At 43.2% G+C, this 24,382-nt stretch overlaps 1 long non-coding RNA gene across 1 annotated transcript in view; it reads right to left on the minus strand.

Annotated features, from left to right (window-relative positions):
* Nucleotides 1-7,210: 7,210 nt before the first annotated feature.
* Nucleotides 7,211-24,382, minus strand: part of LOC131513823 (uncharacterized) — a 36,970-nt gene continuing 19,798 nt past the window's right edge. The window contains exons 2-3 of the long non-coding RNA XR_009262811.1: nucleotides 10,895-11,146; nucleotides 7,211-10,778 (exon numbers count right to left, since the gene is read on the minus strand). This is a non-coding gene — a long non-coding RNA (uncharacterized LOC131513823). The remainder of the gene's footprint in view (nucleotides 10,779-10,894; nucleotides 11,147-24,382) is intronic.

Raw genomic sequence — 24,382 nt, forward strand, 5'->3', positions numbered from 1 at the left:
CCTGAGATCAAGAGTTGTGTGTCCCACCGACTGAGCCAGGGAGGCATCCTGTTCGTTTTGTTTTTAATTTGACAGTTTAGAAATGGCTCCTTGAGCCCAGAGAGCTCGTGTGTCTCATTCACTGTTGTGTTCCCTGAGACCTGTAGAATGCCTAGCAATAGTAAGCCATCAATACAGTATGACAGATGATAAAAGATAAAGTGAGGCACATTAAACTTTTCAAGAGTTTATTGGAGCAAGCATCAATCCAATCAGGAAGCGCCAAACAGAAGAGTTGGGAATGCTCTACCAAAGGAGCCAAGGGCAAGGTTTTTATAGAGAAGACTTGGAAGCAAAGCAAAGAAATTATTTGGTTATAGCTTACGTGGTTGCTTTATGTAGGAAAGCCTGGGTGGCTGATTGCGATTGGCTGTTCTTGAGTTTCATTTTCTCCAATTCAGTACATGAAGTTCGGCTTAGATTTTGGTTCTCTTGCTAGGCTATCAAGGCATTAAAACTACCCCAGTTGGCCTCCTTGTTTAGTTACTTTAACACAGACTAACCCAGGGCTTGGCAGACTTTTTCTACAAAGGGTTTCCAGGCTTTTTGGAACTTACAGGCGCTGTTGCACCTCCTCAACTCTGTGCCATTGTGGCAGGAAACCAGCCACAGATGATACATAAATGAATGAACATGGTGGCTAGTTTCCAAAAAACTTATTTATGGACACTGAAATCTGAATTTCACATAATATTCAGGTATCACAAACTAATTTTGTTTTCCAGCCATTTACAAATATAATACCCAATCTTAGTAAGCCAAACAAAAATAAGTAGTAGGCTAGATTTGGCTCACAAGCCATAGTGTGCTGACCCTTGGACAAATGAAAGAAAGGGAAAGCAATTCAAATCTATTTTTTTGGTCTATTGTTAGTGATGAGTATTATAAGGTCAGCAAGGAAACATTTTGCCACTGAGAAGGACTATATCCGTGAGTATAAAAAATAGTAGATTTGCCTACTAAATTGATGTATTTTTAAAAAAATACTTATTTTTGAGAGAGAGAGACAGAACATGAGCAGGGGAGGAGCAGAGACAGAAGGAGACACAGAATCTGAAGCAGGCTCCAGGCTCTGAGCTGTCAGCACAGAACTCAATGTGGGGCTCAAACCCATAAACTGCAAGATCATGACCTGAGCCAAAGTTGGATGCCTAACCAACTGAGCCACCCAGGCACCACCACCCCTACTAAACTGACTTAAAAGATTCAATTTCCGGGGCACCTGGGTGGCTCAGTTGGTTGAGTGTCTGACTTTGGCTCAGGTCATGACCTTGTGGCTCATGAGTTTGAGTCCCACATCAGGCTCTGCGTTGTTGATGCAAAGCCTGCTTTGGATCCTCATCCCCCTCTCTCACTGCCCCTCCCCTGCTTGCCCTCTTTCTCAAAAATAAATAAAATATTTTTTAAAAAGATTTAATTTCCTACTGTTTCCCAAAAAGCACAAATGAGGAAAGCAGGAGTCTGACTGAACACCAACAAATTGTCTTTGAAATGGGCTATTCATGGACTCGCAGAATCATGTAGCTTTAGAGCTAAAAGAGATTACGGAAAATATCCAATTCAATCATAAGACATTATGATTTAAGACATTAAAGGCAAGGAGAATGAACACTAGGGAAGAAAAATACTTCCCCAGGGTTACTTATTTAAAGAATGAAAATAATCTAATAAGAAAAGAACCTTTTTAAGGCTGAATAAAAGATAAAGTTGTATAATGAAAAGAGCATCAGTTTCCATCCATAGGTTGAAATACTGGCTTTGGCACAATGATTGCTAATCTCAGCAAGTTACTTAACTATCTGAGTTTCAAAGTCTTCACCTTTAGAAGATGAGCAATCATTTATTATCACAGGGAGTTATAGTTAAGAACAAGTGAAATAATATACGTAGTACATTGTCAGGTGTAATAAATGGTCAGTATGTTATAACTTGTATTACTATTATATGAACTTTTAAAAACCTCAACACTTACCATGCTTGATAAAAAAAGTATTGAAATTATAGTTTTTAAACTGCACTGAGAAATGAAAGCCAAATATTTGATGTTTTCACAACAATATTTTTATCTGTGTTAGTTGAAATATTTCCTCGAATTTCTATTTATAGCATTCCTGAAAGACAACGTAGTGCTTGTCTTAAAACTGAAATCACAAACTAACCATGCTTTTACTTGAGAATGGAATTTGATTAACAGTACTGAAACATGTTTGTCACTGGAATACCCCAAAGATCATTTAACTATGGAGAAATCCTAAAATTTGTGAATTTGTATTTAAGTTTCTTAGCTAACAATAATTTGGTGAATATGATGGATGTAGTACTTAAAAGAAATAGTTAAGAATGTTCTTATATCATCTTTCTTTTTAAGTTTATTTATTTACATAATCTCTACACCCAAGGTGGGGCTCGAACTCACGAACCCAAGATCAAGAGTCACGAACCCAAGATCAAGAGTCTCTCATTCTGCCAACTGAGCCAGCCAGGCACCCCTCATATCTTCTTTTATAAAGTAATGCCAAAAGGGTGCCTGACTGGCTGAGTCGGTAGAGTATGAGACTCTTGATCTCAGAGTGCTGAGTTCAAGCCCCATGTTGGGTGTGGAGCCAACCTATAAAGTAATGCCAAAAGCAAAATCTCAAGCATCAGACAGATATGGGTTTGAACCACAGCTTTGCACTTGCTGGCTGTGTGACCATGGACGCCTAATCTCTCTAAGTCTCAGGCATTTTAAGTGTGTAAAGTAGGGATGATAATGGTACCTACTTCATGGGGCTGTTTGTGAAGATTCAATGGTAGAGTTAGAACAGTGTCTGCCCTATAGTAAGTGTTCAAAAAATGTTAGTAAATTAAAGTGGTAATTGGCCACATTGCTGGAAGATAACTTTGGTCACTTCCATTTTCATAATCTTTTGTCTCCTCTGGTGGATGTGAGACAAAATTGTGAAATAAGTGATTTTTCAGTTATAGTATGAATTGTAAAGGTAAGTGTGCACATGAAGACAGAACTGGATATAGGTTTCCTCCATTATTCCAGTAAGCCTGGAGGAAACCAAGAGCCTCAGAAGTTTCTAGCAACTAGGAACACAGGTTCAATTCAGGACTCTAAAAAGGAAAAAGATTTTGCTGGTTATTTTGGAGATATCAGGATCTAGATGTTCAAGAAGCTTTCCTGCCCTCCCAGTGGAAAACAGTTCTCCCTCTCAGTCTCCATTGTTATTCTGTATCCCAGACCCTTGATAGTTTTCTTCAGTGCACACACAATAGTTTCAAGTTTTTGTTTATTGACCACCCTACACATCATCATCATCTCCCCCTCCTCCCTACCTCCTCCCCACTCCACTAGAATGTAAACTCCCTTGGCAAGGACAGACCTGGGACCATGTGGTTCATGGCTCTATCCTTTGTGCCTAGAACAATGCCTGCGCATGATTGTAAATTCCTAGTAACTATCTGATGAATGCATGCATGCATGCATGCATGAATAAATGAATGAGTGAATGAATGAATGAATAACTTTATGAATGGGCAGCCAGGCTTTCCTTAGAAGTGTAGAAAGGAAGGGGAACTGATCTTGTGGCTGCCACAAGAGGAAAAGAAAACTACCAAAATTGTGACCACACAGACCCAGTACTGAAGTCTTGGACCACAGGGACTCAGAATTTCTAGGGGAGGGAACAAAGGGAGAGTGAAAGCAGGATGACTCCAGGCCAAAGGAGTCACACACACACACACGCACACACTCACGCGCGTGTGCGCACGCGCACACACACACAGACACACACACACACAGATACACTGTCCAGAGACTGGGGTACGTTAGAATTTGGTAAATAGTACGTTACTTCAGGCACAATAATCTTTCTTCACTTGGCCTGTGGGTCACCTCCCACTCACTGCTCTTGGATCTCCTTTCTCACTGGTCCCTCTTCCTCAGTTTCCTTTGCTGATTCCTCCTCATTTTCCCATCCTCTGAACTCCGGAATGCCCCAGGTTAGTAGGAAAATCTCTATTCCCACACACCTCCTAGGATTACTCCAACCCACCTCAGGGCCACAGATACCATCGGGATGCTAACAACCCCTAATTACCTACCCTACTTTTGACCTCTCCTCTGAACTCCAGACAGGTATACACAGCTTGACTGCCCAGCACTCTCTTTGTATATCTAAGCATCTCAAACTTAGAAAGGCAAGTGGACTGAACTCTTGATTTTCTCCCCAAATCTGCTCCTCCCAATGGCTCCTCCCAACTCCTCCCACAGTTGTTCCAGCCAAAACCCTTACAAGCATCCTTTTCTTCCCTCTCTTCCAGCCACTTCCAATTACCAGCAAGCTCTTTGGGCTGAGCCTTCAATATAAATCTATAATCTGACGGCTTTTCCACCTCTTCTGCTACATCCTTTGTCCAAGCTATCATATATTCCCTAGATTATTGCAGTATCCTCCTAACTGGTCTCCTGACTTCTACCATGCTGCCTATTGTTAAGCCTTCCCCAAGGAGCCAGAGTGATCCTAATAGAACATCAAATTATATCACATCCTTCTCCTGATCAAAAGCCTCTAATGGTTTTCCCTCTTACAAAAGAAAAGCAAAAACATGATCTGACCCAGGGATACATCTTTTCTCATCTCATTTTCTACTGTTCTCCCTCAACTCACCCTGTTCTGACTAGCTGACAATCCATATGGATCTCAAATTAATTTTTAAAATATTAGTCTGAAAACTCAGTATGGGCTTAGAAGATCTGACTGTAAGTAAATAAACTGTTTTAGCTGGAGAAATGCCTGGTATTTCTTTTTTCTTGTTATCTTATTTCCAGTGTAATTAACATACAGTGTTATATTAGTTTCAGGAGTTCAATATAGTGATTCAACAATTCTATACATCACCCAAGTGCATTCCTTAATCCCCATCACCTATTTCACCCATCTCCCCACACACCTCCCCTCTGGAAACCATCAGTTTGTTCTCTATTGCTAAGAGTCTGTTTTTTGGTTTGTCTCTTTTTTCTTTGTTCATTTTGTTTCTCTTTTTTCTTTGTTCATTTTGTTTCTTAAATTCCACATAAGAATAAAATCCTAGGGTATTTTTTCTCTGACTTATTTCACTTAGCATTATTCTCTCTAGATCCACCCATGTTGTTGGAAATGGCAAGATTTCATTCTTTTTTATGGCTGATATATGTGTATGTATATATGTGTGCATGTATCTATCTATCTATCTATCTATGCATGTGAGGTATGTATATATGTGATATATATATATGAGATATGAATCTTATATGTGATAATATATATGTGATATATATATATGTATGGGTGTGTGTGTATATATATATATATATATATGATTTGATATATCTCACATCTTCTTTATCCAATCTTTATCCATTCATTTATCAATGGACACTTGGGCTACTTTATAATTTGGGCATACTTGGGCATACTTTCATAATTATAAATAATGCTGCATTAAACATAGTGCATCTATCTTTTTGAATTACTGTTTTGATATCATTTTGGTAAATCCCCAGTAGTGGAATTACTGGATCACATGGTATTTCTATTTTTAATTTTTTGAGAAACCTCCATACTGTTTCCACGGTGGCTGCAGCAGTTTGCATTCCCACCAGTAGTGCATGAGGGTTCCTTTCTCTCCACATCCTGGCCAACACCTGTTGTTTCTTACTAGTCACTTTGCTGATCCTATGGTATGAGACCAGCATATACTTTAGGGTCTTTAGCATTTGCTTTTAGTCCCTAGAGTTAATCCTTTAGGCCAAAAATGCAAATTAGATTATCTCCAAGTTTCAGCTGGTAACACTCTAACTTAGTCTTGGACAACAATCCCCTCTAGTTTTAGTATTTTAGGGGGTATCTTTTCATACCATGAAAACGACCAAAGCTAAAATATCTGCTCCACTTAAGAGAAACATAGACCTTCAACAAACACTTTTTTTTTTAATTTCTTTTTAACGTTTATTTATTTTTGAGACAGAGAGAGACAGAGCATGAATGGGGGAGGGGCAGAGAGAGAGAGGGAGACAGAGAATCGGAAGCAGGCTCCAGGCTCTGAGCCATCAGCCCAGAGCCCGACGCAGGGCTTGAACTCACGGACTGCGAGATTGTGACCTGAGCTGAAGTCAGAGGCTTAACCGACTGAGCCACCCAGGCTCCCCAAAACTTACTTTTTTTAATGTTTATTTATTTTTGGGAGACAGAGTGCAAGCAAGGGAGGGGTAGACAGAGAGGGAGACACAGAATCTGAAGCAGGCTCCAGGCTCTGAGCTGTCAGCACAGAGCCCAACACGGGGCTCGAACCCACGAAGTGGGGGATAATTACCTGGACTGAAGTTGGACACTTAATTGACTGAGCCACCCAGGCGCCCCAGACACTTATTTTTTTAAGTTTATTTTTATTTAAGAGCGATATAGAGCAAGTGGGGGAAGGGCAGAGAGAGAGGGAGACAGAATCCCACACAGGCTCCCTGCTGTCAGCGCAGAGCCTGAATGGGACTTGAACTCATGAACATGAGATCATGACGTGAGCCAAAATCAAGAGTCAGACACTGAACTAACTGAGCCACCAAGGCACTCCAAGGGACACTTTTTAAATCTGACTAGGTTTCAGGTGCTGGTGGAGCACTGGGGAATCATGGATGAACAAGACATGCCCACGTCTTCAAGGAACTCACAAAGGAGTCCACACAACAGCAAGAGGACCTGATCTTTACAGTGTAAAGACAGTGCAGGAAACCACAGACATTCAAGGCAAGTTACTCTTAAGGTGAGGCTGGATAGGAAGGGAGAGAGCAGGACAGAGAGAATTTTACTTAGCACTTCAAGGACCATGTCTTTGTTCAAAAAGCACCAGAGAGCCACTGAAGCAGGAGAGTGTGGATACTATAAAGACTTGCTTGGAGGGGCGCCTGGGTGGCTCAGTCGGTTGAGCATCCGTCTTCAGCTCAGGTCATGATCTCATGGTTCGTGAGTTCGAGCCCTGCGTCAGGCTCTGTGCTGACAGCTCAGAGCCTGGAGCCTGCTGCAGTTTCTGTGTCTCCCTCTCTCTCTGTCCCTCCCTCGCTCGCACTCTGTCTCTCTCCTTCTCTCTCTCAAAAATAAATAAACATTAAAAAAAATTTTTTTTTAAATAAATAAATAGACTTGCTTGGAGGCAGGGAGACTGTAGCGGCATCTAGACAATCTAGACCCAAAATAAAAAAACCTTTCTTTTTTTCCCTAGACCTTTGTCACCTTGCAATCCAAGGGTTATTTGGGCAATAGGTGCATTTATGCTTACCAAACCTCATTACCAAATACGTGCTATTCTGTGCTTTTGCTTTAAATCAGTTTGAATACTTCCACTTTCTCACATGATGATTATTTTGTATTCTTGGTGTTAACTGCCTAATGCTGATTCAAACCAGAGGATGTAACTTTGTCATTGTGAAGCAGCTGAATATCCAGGGCTTGACGGCATCACTTACTTAGTACTATATTCATCTACTAATGAGAGAGGTGGTGGCTTCTGGTCAGTGCTGTGTGAGTATGATGATTTCTAGCTGTAGACATCTAATTTTGTTTTCTGTTTTGTTTTCTTCTGTGCCTACCCAGCATCCACACCCCATTCTTATGATAATAGTACCTGAGTTTTTCTTGGGAAACCACTTCTTCCCCATTTCCAGTCCAGGTGATGTGGGTAGAGATGACTACACTGGGCTTAAAGGGAAGGCATGGGACCCAGGCTCGATCAAAAAAGCACCGCGATGCCCTGGCCTCAGTGACTGGCTCATGCACAGGCACATGATCCAATCAGAGGCAATAAGATAGAATTCTTGGACTTGCTAGAGCAACTAGGCCAAAGGTGTTCTGTTGAACTTGAAGCTGGATGGATGGATATATGTGGATAGATATCAGGAGCTAATGTGAACCATGATATCATGGGGAGAGCCTGTCTGAGAATGGAAAAAAGAGCTAAGATAGATATATATATATGGAGAGGGAGAGAGAGAGAGAGAGAGAGAGAGAGAGAGAGAGAGAGAGACTGACCAAACACCAAAGACACTGTGATCCTGGATCTGGCCATACCCGTAGCTAGCTAGCATTATGCTATACTTCTCAGTTATATGAGACAGTCAATTCCCTTTTTAAGTTTTAGTCACATTTTGTTAGCTTTCCCCCTACTTGTGCCCACAAAGTCCAGATGAGACACATAATTGCATCATTATTTTTTCTGTTCATCCACCAACAGAGAATCAACTAATCTAAAGTCAAAGACACTCCCTTAGCCCAGCTAGCATATGGATGCAGCCCACATTGTACTCAGCATTTGTAGGCCAGCCCCTTATTGCCTTCAGTGTCAGCCTTATTCTCTGTTTCTACTTGATGCCTTCTGTTCCAGCTCTCTGTTCCTCACCTGAACTCACTAAAGCCACAAAGCTCCACATCCTAAGGTCCACTAGGCCGTGGCCCTCACTGCTTCCCACGGACACTTCCTGTTTATCATATTCCCTGCTAGTGGGCTCTTTCTACCCTAGAAATCTGTTTTAATAAGTAGAAGCAGGGCTGGAGGACTGGATGGAAGCCACTTCTGCCCCAAAGCTTGGGGCTCAATTGCTAGGCTCTGGCCACCAGCCCAATGCCACCAATACACTATTCACGCTCAAGCCTTCTTGTCCTGAACGCTGCACCTGCTCCTGCTTTTTCCTTCCTCCCCCGCTGAGAACAAGTTTAGCCTGGTATTATCCCCACCTCTGTCATCTCTATTATTGCTGTGCCACCCAGAACAGGACTTTTGCCATTTCCTGTCAGGGATCTCAGGAATGTCTATGAAATTATACTTTATTGGTCTAGAGGAATCCAGCTTTCAAACTCTATTTTACAATGAACATGATGACACTCTCCCTCCTCAAATAAGGTTGTTTAAGGATGTTTCCCCCTTTCCTGCCTCTAAACAGGCAAGGTAAGTCATTCACATCTGCCAAGAGAGGAAAATAGCTATCTTCCAAATTATACGAGAGAAGAATTTTTCCTTCAGCTTTGCCTGAAACCCAGGGAAATTACAAAGGGATCAACACTTCCCAGTGCAGATGACCTCCTTCCTCTGCTTTCACTACTCATCAATGAGTAGAAACTGAGCAGTCTTTTATGTTCCTGTCAAACGCCAGAGAGTTGAGTTGTAACCATTTAACTCAAACACAACATATCTTTAAAGAGCACCTACTGCCTTCCAGGCACTGTGCTAAGTAAAGGCCATTCAGAGGAGAATCATACAAGATCCCTGCTTCATTTAGATTTGAGTGAGGATAGAAAAGAGGCAGTAAATAAACATGAACAAATAGATGAACACAGTTTCAGGCAGTGAGAAGTGCTATCAAGAAAAGGTAAAGGGATAATTTTAGAAAGAGTTATGAGAGAAGGTTCTGCAGAGGTAATATTTGAGTTAAAACCCAACTAAAGAGAAAGTACAAGCCATGTGAGGTCCACAGAAAAGACTATTCTGGACAGAGGGTCAGCACAGACAAAGGCCCAGAGCTTAGAGCAAGCTTGATGTGTTAGAGCAGGGGGTCAGTAAAATATGGCCCTGGCCTGCCTTCTTTTTTTGTACAGCCACAATTATAAAAATGGTTTTTATATTTTTATTTTTGTAAAACCAGTGAACTGTGTGCTACTTTTTTAAAGTTTATTTATTTATTTTGAGAAAGAGCAAGAGTACACACAAGAAGGGGAAGGGCAGAGAGAAAGGGAGAGATAATCCCAAGCAGGCCCCACGCTGTCAGCACGGAGCCCAACATGGGGCTCAAAGGGGGGCTTGAACCCACAAACCATGGAGATCATGACCTGAGTGCAAACCAAGAGTCAGACGTTTATCTGACTGAACCACCCAGGCGCCCAGGCTTTTATATTTTTAAATGGTTGGGGGGAAGAAAGAAAACAAAGCAAAAGAAGAATAATATTTCATGACACATGAAAATTATGTGAAATACAGATTTCAGTGACCATAAATAAAATTTTTATTGGAAAACAGCCATGCTTACTCATTTATATATTTTTCCATGGCTGGTTTCATGCCTCATTGGCAGAGTTGAGAGACTGTGTGGCCTATAAAACCTAAAATATTTACTATCTGGCTTTTTGTGGAAAAAGTTTACAGACCCCTGTGTAAGAGAAACAGGAAGAAATCTCTTCTCAGAGTTGAAAGAACCTTGAATTTCTTTAATTATTTAGGATCCTTTTGTCTGTAAATAACAGAAAACCTGTCTCTAATTGAATTAAGTAATGTGGAGAATTAAAGGTAGTCATAAACTCTTTGAAACTTTCCCATCAAGAGGTAGAATCTATGCTACCTCCTCTTGAATCTGGACAGCCTGTATGTCTTCTTTGACCCAGAGCATATGGCCCGAGTGATTCTGTGCCAGTTCAGGCTTGGGCCTGAAGAGACTGGCAGCTTCCACTTCCTGTCTCTTAGAACTTTCTCTCTCCAAGAGCCCTAAGCCCCATATAAGAAGTCTGACTACCTTGAGATGGCCATGCTGGAGAAGCCACATAGATGTGTTCTGCTTGAAGCTCTCAGCTGAGTGTAGACTTCCAGCCATCGCTGCCAAGATGCCAAATATGTGAGGGAAGACATTTTGGACTCTTCAGACCAGCTTATTAGCCAGCTGAATACCACTCAGTGAGCTTAGTTGATGCTACGTGGAACAGAAGGATCAACTAGCTGAACGCTGCTTGGCTTCCGACCTACAAAATTGTGAAATAAAATAAAATAGTTGCTGTTTTAAGACACTCCATTTTGGGATAATTATTTCATAGCAATAGACAGCCAGAACAAACAACAGAAAATTTTATCATCTTACATAATAAGAAGTTCAGGGATAGATCAAGGTCTATCCACAGTATATTCTCATACTGCTCTTCTGCAATTCCTTTGGCTCTGCTCTTTGCTTCTGGGTAAGTTTCATCAGCAGGCTGGTAGCCAGGTGTCTAGGAGTCTCAGTCAAACCTGACAGTGTCGAGAGCCAGAAGAAAGAATGTCCTTAGGAGAGAGAATATGTAGGTTGATCAATATCTACCCCGGAATTGGGGACGGAGTTGCCTCCTCCGAGTCACTGGGGAAGGAAAGAACACTTGATCAAAACTAGTGAAAGGAATTTGGTTGATACACTTAGGGTGGCCTGTCTTCTTCAGCTGTGCTGAGACAAACAGATAAAGGTAACCAATCCCTTTCCTGTGTGTGCCAGCTCAAGCCTGTTTCCCAACCCTTTCCCGTGTTCCAGATCTTAGCACTTGGCTAATCTGATCCTTCCCCTCCAGCACCGAGCTGTCAGGAGGGCCCTAGCAGGGCCCAGCCCTGTGCCTTGTGAAGCTCAGTTGTAAGTGCTTTCTAGGACAATAGCCTAAACTTCCTCATCCCCTTGGCCCAGGCTTGTCATAAACAGGGAAACGTTCTCCTTATCCTCACATTCACTAATCCCAAACCATGAAGGTAGCTAGCACTGATTGGACCTCAAAAAAATTTTATCACCAAACCTGACTCCTTTCCCTAAAATCACCTTATCCCATTTTTAGTTCTATGATGTCCTTTTTCTATATCTTATGGATCCTATGGAAACTCGATGTAGTGGGCTTCCAAGTTGGTTGTAAATAGAATCAGATGAGAAGTTATTAAAAATACAGATGCCCCAGCCTCATGCCAAACCCAGCTCCTCTATTTTTAACAAGTTCCACAGGTAATTCTGATGCACTGCCAGGTCTCTGAACCATTGCTTTAGCAAGCTGGTAAAAATGAGCAGAGAATTCCTATTTGGCTGGTAAGAATCAAAAAGTTTATTTCTGCCATTAAATGTGACCCCTTAGGCAAACTACAGAAGTTCCCCCTTATCCTTCGAGGATGCACTCCAAGACCCCCAGTGGATGCCTAAAACCACGAATAGCATTGAAATCTATATATACTATGTTATTTTCCTATACATACATAGCTATGATAAAGTTTAATTTATAAATTAAGCACAGTAAGAGACTAACAACAATAACTAAAAATAAAATACAGCAGTTATAACAATAGGCTGTAATAAAAGTTATGTGACTGTGGCCTCTCACTCTCTCTTATTGTGTTGTATTCACCCTTCTGATGATGGTGATATGAGATGATAAAATGTGTGCTGAGGAGAAGTTGAAATGAATGACCACAGGCGTGGCAACATAGCATTAGGCTACTATTGACCTTCTGACGTTAAATCAGAAGGAGATTCATCTGCTCCTGGACTGCGATTGACTGTTGGTACCTGAAACTGCATCTAAAGGGGGGACTACTGTACTTTAATTCAGTGCCTCAGTTTCCCCGTAAGTAATTCGCCCAATACATCTCTACCTTGGAGGCTCTCTGTAGCATAAAACTCTTGTTACCTTCCCATTAACCTAGTACCCCTTCTGGTGGCAGTACCTCAGTTTCCCCAGGCACCTAACTATTCCCCTCCCATTGTAGGCAGGCTTGGTAGGAATGTCAGTCAAGGTGCTCTGAGGCACCCTGGCTGACCACAGGGCCTCAGACCCACGTTTGGCCAACCAGATTTTCTCTCTCAGGAAATGAGACAATTGAAACAGAGACTGAAAATAAGTGAAGTTGATTCGTCTGGCATGAGTGACCCCAAAAGTCTATCTGTTAGTTCCTGCTCCCTGAGCAATCTTGATTCCTGCGCTTTCTGAAATCTGGCTTGCCAGCTATTCCTTGGGGTCTAGGAGCAAGGCCATTGCCCATTTCTTTTGCTTAAGTGACCAAGGGTTGGCTCTGTTGCTTGCCACCAAAGAATCCTAACAGATCCTAGAACTGAGATCTTCGATAGTGTTCTATATGATAATGATGTCAGAGCTTGCACTCTTATAAAGCCTTTATGAATGATGCTCTTATAACTAAAGTGGCCATTCTACAGGAAGAGTTTATTTTAATAATGACATCTTTGTTCCAGTGATAATAGACAATAATAGAGAGTGACAATTCCTCAAGGGGAGAAGGGATTATTCACTGTCCTGCCAAAATGTCTTAAATGGAACCAGGGTTCGGGTAAATACTTTTTATCTAAATGAGGTCCATTGTCCTGGACCTTAGGGAAAGAATGGACAAGAGAAAAAAGAAGAAGGAAAAGAGTTTGGTTTCAGTTTAAACCAGCTCCCCTTCAGCTGCATTTTACCCTTTTTACACACCAATTTAAGAAGATGCCTACTCTTTAAGTATTTAAGAGACGGCTGGAAATTGCATCCAAATATGCATTTTAAGGGGTGACTACTGCCAAGGAAATAGCTTCGGTGACTGAATCTTTTCTTCTCAGCAGCCTCTATTTTGTCCCCTCCCCCAACTCACTGTTACAGTTATTACTAGCTTTTGGTTTTGTTGGCATCTTTGTTATTATGATTCTAGGAACAGTTCCTGAGTCCTTCCAGTGAACCGGGCATGCTGTTGGAGGTTTTAGATGCATTAATTCATTTAATCTTTACCATGGCTCTTCAAAGTTAGTATTATCATCATCCCCATTTTACAGCAGGGGAAACTGAACTCAGTGAGGTTAAGGAATAGGGTTAATGACCAATGAACTCAATCACTTATTATTGGTGTAACCCCATCGGTCCCCAGGCATCTCTTCCACGATGCCCTGTTGCCTTACTTGGAAAGTGCCTGCTTGGTTCAAGCATCACTGGAAAGCGTATTAAATATGGCACTGCATCTCAAGTAAAATGGCAACTGGTCTCACTGTTCATGACACGTCCTGTTTTCCTGAGCAAATTATAAGCTCCTTGAAGTCAAGTACTATTTTGTCTTCCACGGTATCACCAGCTCATGTCTGGCACACAGAGGAGGTACTCAAAAATTGATTGTAACATCAATGACTATCTTATAGGGTCCCCAGACCTTAGAGAAAAGGAGGTCAAGAGGCCCCTTCACAGGATATAAAAATTCCAAGTTACCCTTAGAGAATTCAGTCAACTCAAAAGTTTGACCAAGACTTTAAACAGCACAGATGATTAAGGGGCACCTGGGTGGCTCAGCTGGTTAAGCATCTGACTTCAGCTTATGTCATGATTTCACAGTCTGTGAGTTCAAGCCCCGTGTTGGGCTCTGTGCTGACAGCTCAGAGCCTGGAGCCTGCTTTGGATCCTGTGCCTTCCTCTCTCTGCCCCCCTCCCCCCACTCATGCTCTGTCTCTTTCTCTCTCAAGAATAAGTAATTATTAAAACTTTTTTTTTTCTTCCAGCACACATGATTCTGAACTTGGGGTCCTGAGCAGTGCTTTCCTTTCCAGAAAAGCTAGTCCCATTTCTAGACACAGTCATGCTTTGGCTTAAGTTTGGGGGAGGAAGTTTCTAAAAACCTGACAGAGAAAGTCGAAGCTGAAAGGCGACAATACCAACCATACTTTTCCTAAGGCCAGCTGCCTCACAAAATGCCCAAATCCAGCTATCATGCTCTCCATTGAGGACTGGGAGCATAAGTTTATTTTATTACTTTCAGAACTAGAGCTAATCTTTGATTGATATAAAACTTGCTATATATCATTGTGTAAATCCCTTTTGTGCCTCAGTTCCTCAAATGTGGAAAATAGTCAAATATCATATACAGCCACTCAAAATTTCCTGGCAACCCTTTTTGGTTCCCTTAGGTGAAGTCTCATTAGTTAACTGCTATTGATTCAGAGTTTGGCCTTTGGATTCAAGCAAACCTAAAATCAGGCTTTGGCTATGCCACGTACTAGCCAGGTGACCTTGAGCAGAACACTGTAAGCTCTCAAAGCCTCAATGGTCCCGCCCTTTGTTGAGAGAATGGTAAAATGCCTTTTTGGTATAGAATGTGTAACCTGGTGCCAGGCACATGATAAGCAGGCAATAAATGGTGGCTTGATTATATCTCTGCTGGCTTCACTTAAACATTTCATTCAAGACAGTCTAACTGTCCAATGCGTTCTTGGAGATTTAAGTGGCAGGTGCGATTTGAACTCATCCTTCAACCATGTATATTATTTTCTCAACTTCTAAATTATAAGCAGAATTAATTAGGAATAAGGCAATGAAGCTATATAGACTTATTTATCTGACAGTTCTGTCCTGAGCTCTCCCTTGGAAAAGGTTCAATATATCTATTTTTCTTACTAGATCTATTATAACCTAGTAGTCTTACTAAGCCTATTATAACCTATTGTATTTACTATACCCACTATTCTTACAAAGATTATTTTGACCATATGTCAAGGAGAAGCAACATGGCTATTATATATACCTTGACTGTTTTATTGTCCAAACTTTCCGTTTCTATTTTAAGGCTTAATTGTCAGGCATGGAACAGGTTTGGCTTTGAACCTGGTGAGCAGATGAAACATTACTGCCTTCTCAAAAGAGGCTCTTAGCAGGCATTCAAAAATCCCCATCCTGCTTCCTTTTCATTAGATCATTGGTTAGGGGCGCCTGGGTGGCGCAGTCGGTTGAGCGTCCGACTTCAGCCAGGTCACGATCTCGCGGTCCGTGAGTTCGAGCCCTGCGTCGGGCTCCGGGCTGACGGCTTGGAGCCTGGAGCCTGTTTCCGATGCTGTGTCTCCCTCTCTCTCTGCCCCTCCCCCGTTCATGCTCTGTCTCTCTCTGTCCCAAAAATAAATAAACGTTGGAAAAAAAAAAAATTAAAAAAAAAAAAAAAGATCATTGGTCAGTCCTCTACAGTTTCAAGCCAAACAACTTCAAAGGTTTGAGACCACCCCTTAGATCTCACTGCCTACAGGCAGGACCATTTGAGAGGGAGAAATACTAACACAGGGACAGGAGAATGCTTTGCTGAAGTTTGGTGTGGCTGTAGGAACGGGGGCTATGAAAGGTGGGCCAAAGTCTGTAAGAATCAGACTATGATTTTATGTGTCCCTTTTCCCTCTGTCAGGGAGAGAGGACACTGATCTTGACATACAGTGTGAGCAAAATAACCTTTTTTGTTTTAAGGCCCTGAAATTTTAGGGCCCTTGGTTTCTACTGCATACCCTAGCCTATCCTGTGTGATAGGGAAAAGATACAAATGCAGTTGACTGTGTAACAGACACACTCCCGGAACCGTGCCTACTAAATCCTCTTGTCTTGGCCAACAATTTCCAGAAGGTAGTGGTTTAGTGGTTTAGAGAAGCGAAGCTCTGAACTGCGGTCAACATCCAAATAGTTTTAACAGACTGGTGGAAAGATTCAAAGCGATACTCCTCTAAGCCATTGTGAGGGAGAGAATCATGATTCCTAAATCTGTATTTCCAGCTGGAATTCTCCTCATCTGTCAATAGACTAACCCACTGACGCCCTGGAGAGAATCCAGAGCAGGCTGTCTCTTCCTCACCCTCAGTCAGGCATTTCCCAGGTGAGTTGGATAGCTGGGGCTAACCTCAAACTGAGAACATTTGGGGTTATATCATCCACCCAGGTAGCCCTCACTCACAGGAGTTTATTATCTGTCCCTCAAGTCTCCATGGAGGGAGGGCTCAGGGTTAATGCTAGTCTGGTACACGTTATGAAGAATATCATTATTTTAATTAAAAAAACCCACGAATGCTCTAAATCGTACTAGTAATAACAATGATGATTATTTGTTGAGTGCTTTCTAGGGGGGATATGCCAAACACTTTACGTCTATCATTTTATTTACCCCATGCAACTTGAAGGTTGAAACTAGTAGCTCCTTTTCTACAAATGAAAACAAACAAACAAACAAACAAACAGCCCTAAAGCTTAGAGCAGTCCAATAACTTGCCTAAGGTCAGCTAGCCTAGAAACAGAAGAAGTTATGCAAACCTGGAAGCTGTTCTCTTAGACAGGGCATACTTGATTCCACCTCCTGGCCACAGTGTTCTATCTCTCAATCCCCCCACCCAAGACCTAAAACCCTGGAGTTTTCCTTGTCTTCATTTTGTTGCCAGTGACCTGATTACATCATTTCTGGTCTCAAAACAACATTGCTCTAGTATATTCCCCAGGAGAATGAGGCCCTCAACACCTGCTTAGTTTCCTCCTGTGTTCAGAGTCTGAGAAACTGATTTAAGAAAAAACAAAACAAGGTAATCCACGGGGAAAGGAAAAAAAAAAAACCTGGATGGAGAGAAGTTATTTTCTTCTTTGATAACTGTACACGACTAACTAGTAACTAAGGAAAAGAAAACTGATCTAGGGGCTTGTAAGAGAATCTGAGGCGGAAATAGACACTGTGAGCCCAAGAAGGGGGTGGAACCAGAGGCTGCAGCCAGGAAACAAAGGACAGGAAACAGGATTTCTTTTTTCCAAAGTCCAGAACAAAGCTGACGAGGACTTTGGCAGGAAGAGGGACCACCATTTCATACTCACAGTGGAAAAAATACCATGCCCTCAAAATTAAAGATATTTGGGAAGGGATGAGTCATGGAGGAACGGTGATATATAATATTCACTTTCTGAGAATAGACACTTAATATTCCTGCTCAGCATTCTTTTCTGATTTGGCTACAGTCCTCATGCCTCTCTATGGAAAGCCAGGGAAAGGTCTGGAAGACTCACCTTGCTCGGTTTGGGATGCTCAACCTGGAGAGCTAAGGTCTTTTCTCTTCTCTCCGTTCCCTCTTTTATACACTGCCATCTCTCTTCCCAGAAAGCCTCTCCCACTGCTACTAGCATAGGTAATTCTTCATTTGTAGGTCATAGCTGAGATGTCTCTTCCCCTAAGGTGCTTTCTCTGACCCTCATTCTCTGGAAGTGAAAGCTAGCTGCCTATCCAGGATCCATTCTCCCTTCTTTCGTATTAACAGTATTCTAATTTTGTTGGTGGTGAAGATCCAATTAAAAGGTATATTTCCCAGACTCCCTTGCAAGTGGGTGGCCATGTGACATAGTTCAAGCCAATGAGATGTGAAAGGAAGCTGTTAAATTGTACTTCTGGTTCCTTATAAGGGAAGGGCCAGTTCAACAGGCAAACAAGCTAGCCCTATTTGCACTTGGCCCCTCTTCCTGTTCCTGGGCCTCTGACATGGGAACAGCACTCCAACGTCCTTGCACTAGGCGTGAAGTGTCAATGACCATATTGTAATGATGGTACATCAGAAAGCTGGAAGGAAACCAAGGCCCTGATGACATTGGTCTCTGAAGAGGCAAAGTAGAAAATAAGTAACATCTAGATCCACAAAGCAAAGTATAAAAGTCACCTTTTCAACCTAAGCTGGTTTTGGTGCTACTTCATTCCCTGGACTGAGATCTTGCAGGAGACAATGGCATAGCTTTGATGTGGAGGGTTCAATTAAAAGAGAGCACAGTTGGGGCGCCTGGGTGGCGCAGTCGGTTAAGCGGCCGACTTCAGCCAGGTCACGATCTTGCGTCTGTGAGTTCGAGCCCCGCGTCGGGCTCTGTGCTGACAGCTCGGAGCCTGGAGCCTGTTTCCAATTCTGTGTCTCCCTCTCTCTCTGCCCCTCCCCCGTTCATGCTCTGTGTCTCTCTGTCCCAAAAATAAATAAAAAACATTGAAAAAAAATTAAAAGAGAGCACAGTGACAAAAGTGTGAGGATTTTGAAGTTATTAACTACAATATTAAATACAATATTAGTAATATTACTACAATATTACAATATTATTTGTACTTAACTACAATATTAGTACAATATTAGTAATTCACTACAATATTGTGATAATTAGTTATTAGTAGTTATTTGTAATTAACTACAATATTACTACAATATTAGTAATTAGCTACAATATTGTGATGATAGTAATACTTGGTGAATATCTCCTTTATCTCTAGCCTCTCAAAGTGATTAAGTAACTTCATGTACAACCAATCTCTCTGTTTAGTAACTCCCCAGGCTTTGAGCATACTGACTGCTCCATGGGAGGACATCATCCAAATAAAAGTTTTGTCTTGTGTTGACTTGTGTGTATAGGAAAGAGCCAGCTTGAAACTGTTTAGACTTGGTTCAATTTCTGGAAAATATTTTGTGGAAAATATTTTCAAGTGGTTACTTTGGTAGGAAAATGTTACCTGGATAAAACATTTGTCAAAATATGATCGCACATCGCACTTGCTCCCACTGACCATTTGATAAATCTGCAGAGACAGTGCACGGTTGTGGAAAGCACACATCATGGAAACCTCAATTAGTGAATGTGAAAATGACCATCATCTACCGATTTGCAAGCAGCCCCTGACTTGGTTTGGGCTCCCCACAAGCAGACCAAGAAATAAGGGCTGCAGACCAAGTAGTTCATTTAGGAAGCACAGGGACACTGGGAAAGGGTTGGGGAGGTGATAGAGAAAAGGCAGGCAGTCAACAATGGGTGTGTTAGTAAGTCAGCAACTGCAGCAAGTGCCTGGGACTCAACCTTCTTAGGAAACTCTGGGCAACAGTGTAAGTGGAACACCTCAGAAGTATCCCACGGGGGGGGGGGCGGGGGGGCGGAGGCAGTGAGGAAGCTGGGCCACTTTCACATCAATTCCCATCAGTCATTGGTTCAGGCTATCCTCAGAAGGTGAATTCCCTGGCAGCTGCCGGAGCAGGGCAGAGGGGCCTTCTATGTCTGAAAAAAGCCTTTAGGCACAGGGGTGCAGATTCCGGCAACAAGAAGGGTGGAGAACACAAAAAAGTAGTACGATCTAAAGGGCATTGACAGTCAATGCTCCAATCCCCTTCTGGTAAACTCAGACATCAATGTCGGATTTCATAGGTGACATAGAAGTTTTTAGATGCACAAGGACAAACATTTTTGTTCTTCATAGTTATAAATGAGGTTTGAAGTTTCCTAGGGGCGCCTGGGTGGCTCAGTCGGTTAAGCGTCCGACTTCGGCTCGGGTCATGATCTCACGGTCTGTGAGTTCGAGCCCCGCGTCAGGCTCTGTGCTGACAGCCCAGAGCTTGGAGCCTGTTTCGGATTCTGTGTCTCCCTCTCTCTCTGCCCCTCCCCTGTTCACACTCTGTCTCTCTCTGTCTCAAAAATAAATAAACGTTAAAAAAAAAAAATTTAAAGTTTCCTTCAACTTCATGCATACGGTGCTGGGTTTTCCATTTGTGGAACTGATGTAATAAACAGATTGTAAAAGAAATCAAGTAAAACAAAGGTGATCCACGGGTCTGAAGAATACTGAGAACAGTAACTACACGGATGGTACACTCCTATGTAAAGGTAGTGTTTGGGAATCACTGACGGGTGTTTTACCAGTGGTGAAACGGAAACATACAGCCGGGCTGCTGAGTGTGCAACAAACGCCTATTCTGCACCAAGCAGTCTTCCAGAATATAAGAGGTGTAGAAGGCACGAACCCTGTTGCCAGTAGAGGCAGGAGTCGTAGCAGTAGTAATAGCAGCAGAGGTTACGGTAGCAGCAGCAGAACAGGATGAATGGCAGTGATGCCTGATGGGCGAGGCCCCGAGAGGGGGTGCCTCAGGCCCACCACCACCAGGGCTCTCGACTTCCCACAAGAAAAAGTTTAAGAGCAAGCCATTTAGAGAAAGGGACAACGATTTGCTAAGTATAGGGGGGAGAAAGGAGCTCCTTCACAGACTAAGTAGTGGTCTCTCCTCCCAGATGAGAAAGAGGACCACCCTTTGCCTCTAACGAAGCGTTTTAGGACTTTTTTTTTTTTTTTTAAACCAGGTAACTGTGCAGGGAGAGGCTCACTCTTTAACTTTGGGTTTATTTTTTATGTTGGGTGGGTAGTTTTTCCAACTGTCTTAAGGCTGTGCAGTTCCTCACACGGGACAATTTTAAGAATGGCCGAATTTTGTGGCTTTTATTGCCGGAGGGAGTGAGGTCTCGTGGTCTCCTATGGGTCGGATCTTGTGACTCTTTTTATGACCTGCTGACGTTCAGGCTAAGGGTCAGCCTGACACCAACATGGCTTTACTTGGGTCAACTTGACTCCTGAGTCTCCTTTCCCTTCGGCACCAGTGGCGGCGGCAGCAGCAGCATTGGGAGCAGTAGTGGTAGGAGCAGCAGCCGTAACATCAGTGGTGGTATTAGCAGCGGTAGCAGGAGCAACAGGAGCGGCAGCGGTGGTGATGGGTAACAGCCAGCGAGGGTTTACGCTCGCCGGCCCCCTACTCGCGGTCCTCGGGGAAGCCATGCCAGCCTTGATAAAATTCATGAAACAATTAAAGGGCGCTCTGTCTAGGCAGAGAATGAGACACAAGGTGATACTGGGAGATGGTGTCAGTGAGGTCTCTGAGAAGGGAAAAGAAGCCTTCACTGCAGCATCAGCAAAGACAGAGCGAAGGGTTCCGGCCTGTCAGTGGTCACGGTCTGAGAACAAGGAAGGCACAGGCGTAGATTCTTCATCTACGGGCCCATCTCCTACTCCACCCAGGTCACAGAGCTGGGCTCAGCAGTTGGGGGCAGGAAGGACAGAGAGGAAGCTGCCCGGCTGCCCCCGAAATGTGCTGTCTTGAGAAGCTGCCTTCTTGTGTAAGACCACATGAGATCCAGATGGCAATTTCTGGATTTGTGACTTCCTATGCAGAAGTCACATTTTCCAGTACATCCTAATTCTATTTAGTGCGTGTGTGTGCAATGGCCAAATGTCGTTAACAATGGCCAGGCATGAAAATGAAGACAGTCATTAGGCCCGATGGGCTTAGCAGCTGCACCAGCTCTGTGTTCGTAGAGGGGAGGTGCGGTGTGCAGGAGCCCTGGCAGGGCTGCATCCAAGTGTCATGGGGCCTCCAGGGACCGTCACTCATCTGTAAGCACAAATCGGGACTGACAGCAACGTCACATTCAATCAAGGCCTAGGCTCACCCTCAGAGCCACAGACTTGCTACAGAAAATGCCCGAAAGGCTTCACTCAGCCAACAAATAGCTGCTTATTTGCATTAGAACTTGAATTTGTAAGTTGTTTACTTCACTTAGGCACAGAGAAAGGAAGTGTATATAGTGTATGCTCACATAGTTCTCCATCCTTCTGCTCTCAAACTGGGTCAGCTAAGACTAAACCAACCAGCCATGGGGCAGGCAGGGGTGAGGTGGCTCATCAATCAGACGGCCTGGGTCTGGATGTTGGTTCTGCCTCCCACTCTAGCACGAGGCCCGGGGACATCTGCTTAGTTTCCCAGAGCTTTGCTCTTTCTGTAAAATGGGCACAGTAGAAGCACCCACGTCATAGGACTCTCATGAGAACTATATGAGGCAAATTTTTAATTTGGTGCCTGACATACAATAGGTGCTTAAGCAATGCAGGGTTATGACTAAGTATGCCTGATTTTTATTGTAGCAGTCTTTACTTAGACAGGAAGCTAACTGAATAAGGAGACGTTACACTGAGGTGGCTCTGATGCCTGGTGGCAAGCAAGCAAACCAGACTCTAAGCAAGCATATGCCCCCAGGTTACGAAACCAAAACCTAAGGACGACCAATCACAGACAGCCAAGTAGGCTTTGAGCTGTGGCCAAACACCTTCCTCCCTTGGCTTCTGTACCTTCTCGAAGTCTTTCCCCGGCTCCAGTCAGTAGAGCTCTCACAACCACTTCCGGTTTGGAGCTGCCTGACTCCAACAGACTTCACCCAAATAAACTCTCCAAGTTTTTAATATGCCTCACTTTCTCTTTTAACAGCACAAAGAGGAATTTACCCCAAAATGGGGACAGGATTTGCCCAGATGCAAGCCTTACAAGAAGAAAACAACAAGAGAGAGGCAGGAGAAGGGAGTGAGGTTCTGAAATACCCAACACGAATGGAAGTTGGGAAAAAGAGAGCCTGTCGCAAAAGTACTCATAAACACAAATTAATCTGACTGACAGAGCATAACATTTAAAATAACTTGGTGGGGGGGCGCCTGGGTGGCTCAGTCGGATGAGCGTCCGACTTCAGCTCAGGTCACGATCTCACGGTTCGTGAGTTCGAGCCCCGCGTCAGGCTCTGGGCTGATGGCTCGGAGCCTGGAGCCTGCTTCCGATTCTGTGTCTCCCTCTCTCTCTGCCCCTCCCCCATTCATGCTCTGTCTCTCTCTGTCTCAAAAATAAATAAACATTAAAAAAAATTTAAAAAAAAATAAAATAAAATAACTTGGTGGGGAAATGCATATGTTTATTCATAAATAAAAAGGGAAATGAGACAGAGGATAATTAAAATGTTTATGGCAAGTGGGAAAGGAAGTCATTCTGCTTTTGCAGGCAATATCAGAACACTAACGCCGATGGCAGTCTCCTGTGGGAGGACAGCCTTCTCTTGCTGCCACCAGAGAGCCATGGTCTCCCCTGGACCATGGTGGCAGCTTCTCAGCGGCCTCCTGCTTCCACTTGCGCCCTTGCACAAACTAGTCTCTGCCCAGCTGCCAAAGTTATCTTTTAAAAATATAAATTTGAGGGGCGCCTGGGTGGCTTAGTCACTTAAGCCTCTGACTTTGGCTCAGGTCATGATTTCATGGTTCATGATTTTGAGCCCAAAATCAGTGCGGAGCCTGCTTGGGATTCTCTCTCTCCCCTTTTCTCCGTCCCCACTTCCCCCCACCCCCGCCCCGCTCAATAAAGAAATAAACTTAAAAATATATCTATAAATCAGATTATGTTACTGCTCTGCTTCCCATTCTCTCTAAGGGCTTTGCAACAGACTTAAAACAGAATCCATACTCCCTGCAGTGGCTGAAAGGTCATGACCAGGTCTTTAAACACTTCTTTGGTCCCATCATACATCGCCATCTCGCTGATGATTCTAAAACAGGCCAAGCTCTTTCCCACTGCAAGACCTTTCCCTCCCCATGGACCGCTTCTGCCCACATCTTCACCTGGCTGGCTTCCTATAGCATACGAGGCTCAGTTCAGACATCACCTCCTTGAAGAAGCCTTTCTCAACCACTCAACCAAATGTTAATTCCCCTGCCCTATTCTCTATCCTATTACTTTCTTTTATTCTCTTTCTAGCATTTTAATGCTAGGCACGGTCACCTTCTACATTTCTTTATGCACTTAGGATCTGACCCCCACACATACTAGGATGGGAGCCTCTGGAAAGAGGGAACTTGTTCACCAATGAATCTCACGGAGTAGAGTGGCATCTAACACTGAGAAGAGATTTCTTGAATACCTAAGTAAATAAATATGTATTTCAGTCTCCTAAAACCCTCTCCCTCTCTACCTCCCAGTGACACAGAGCTAAAAGCAAAGCCAGCCAGTTCTTCTCTCTTTGTTGAAGATCTTACCAAGCTGACCAGATGGAAGGGGGCATAGCAGATCTACACAGTGAGGGGTCTGACTTTGGGGGAGATGAGCAGGGTTTTCTCCAGCAGAGGGAGATCTGCAGACTGGTGAGTGATGGGACCCTAGAGATATTCTCCTGCAGATCCCTGGGATCACATGGAGACCTGGGGCATTAAAGCATGGGACGGGGAGAGCTTC

The sequence above is a fragment of the Neofelis nebulosa genome, chromosome 1 (assembly GCF_028018385.1).
Source record: "Neofelis nebulosa isolate mNeoNeb1 chromosome 1, mNeoNeb1.pri, whole genome shotgun sequence".
NCBI lineage: Eukaryota > Metazoa > Chordata > Mammalia > Carnivora > Felidae > Neofelis > Neofelis nebulosa.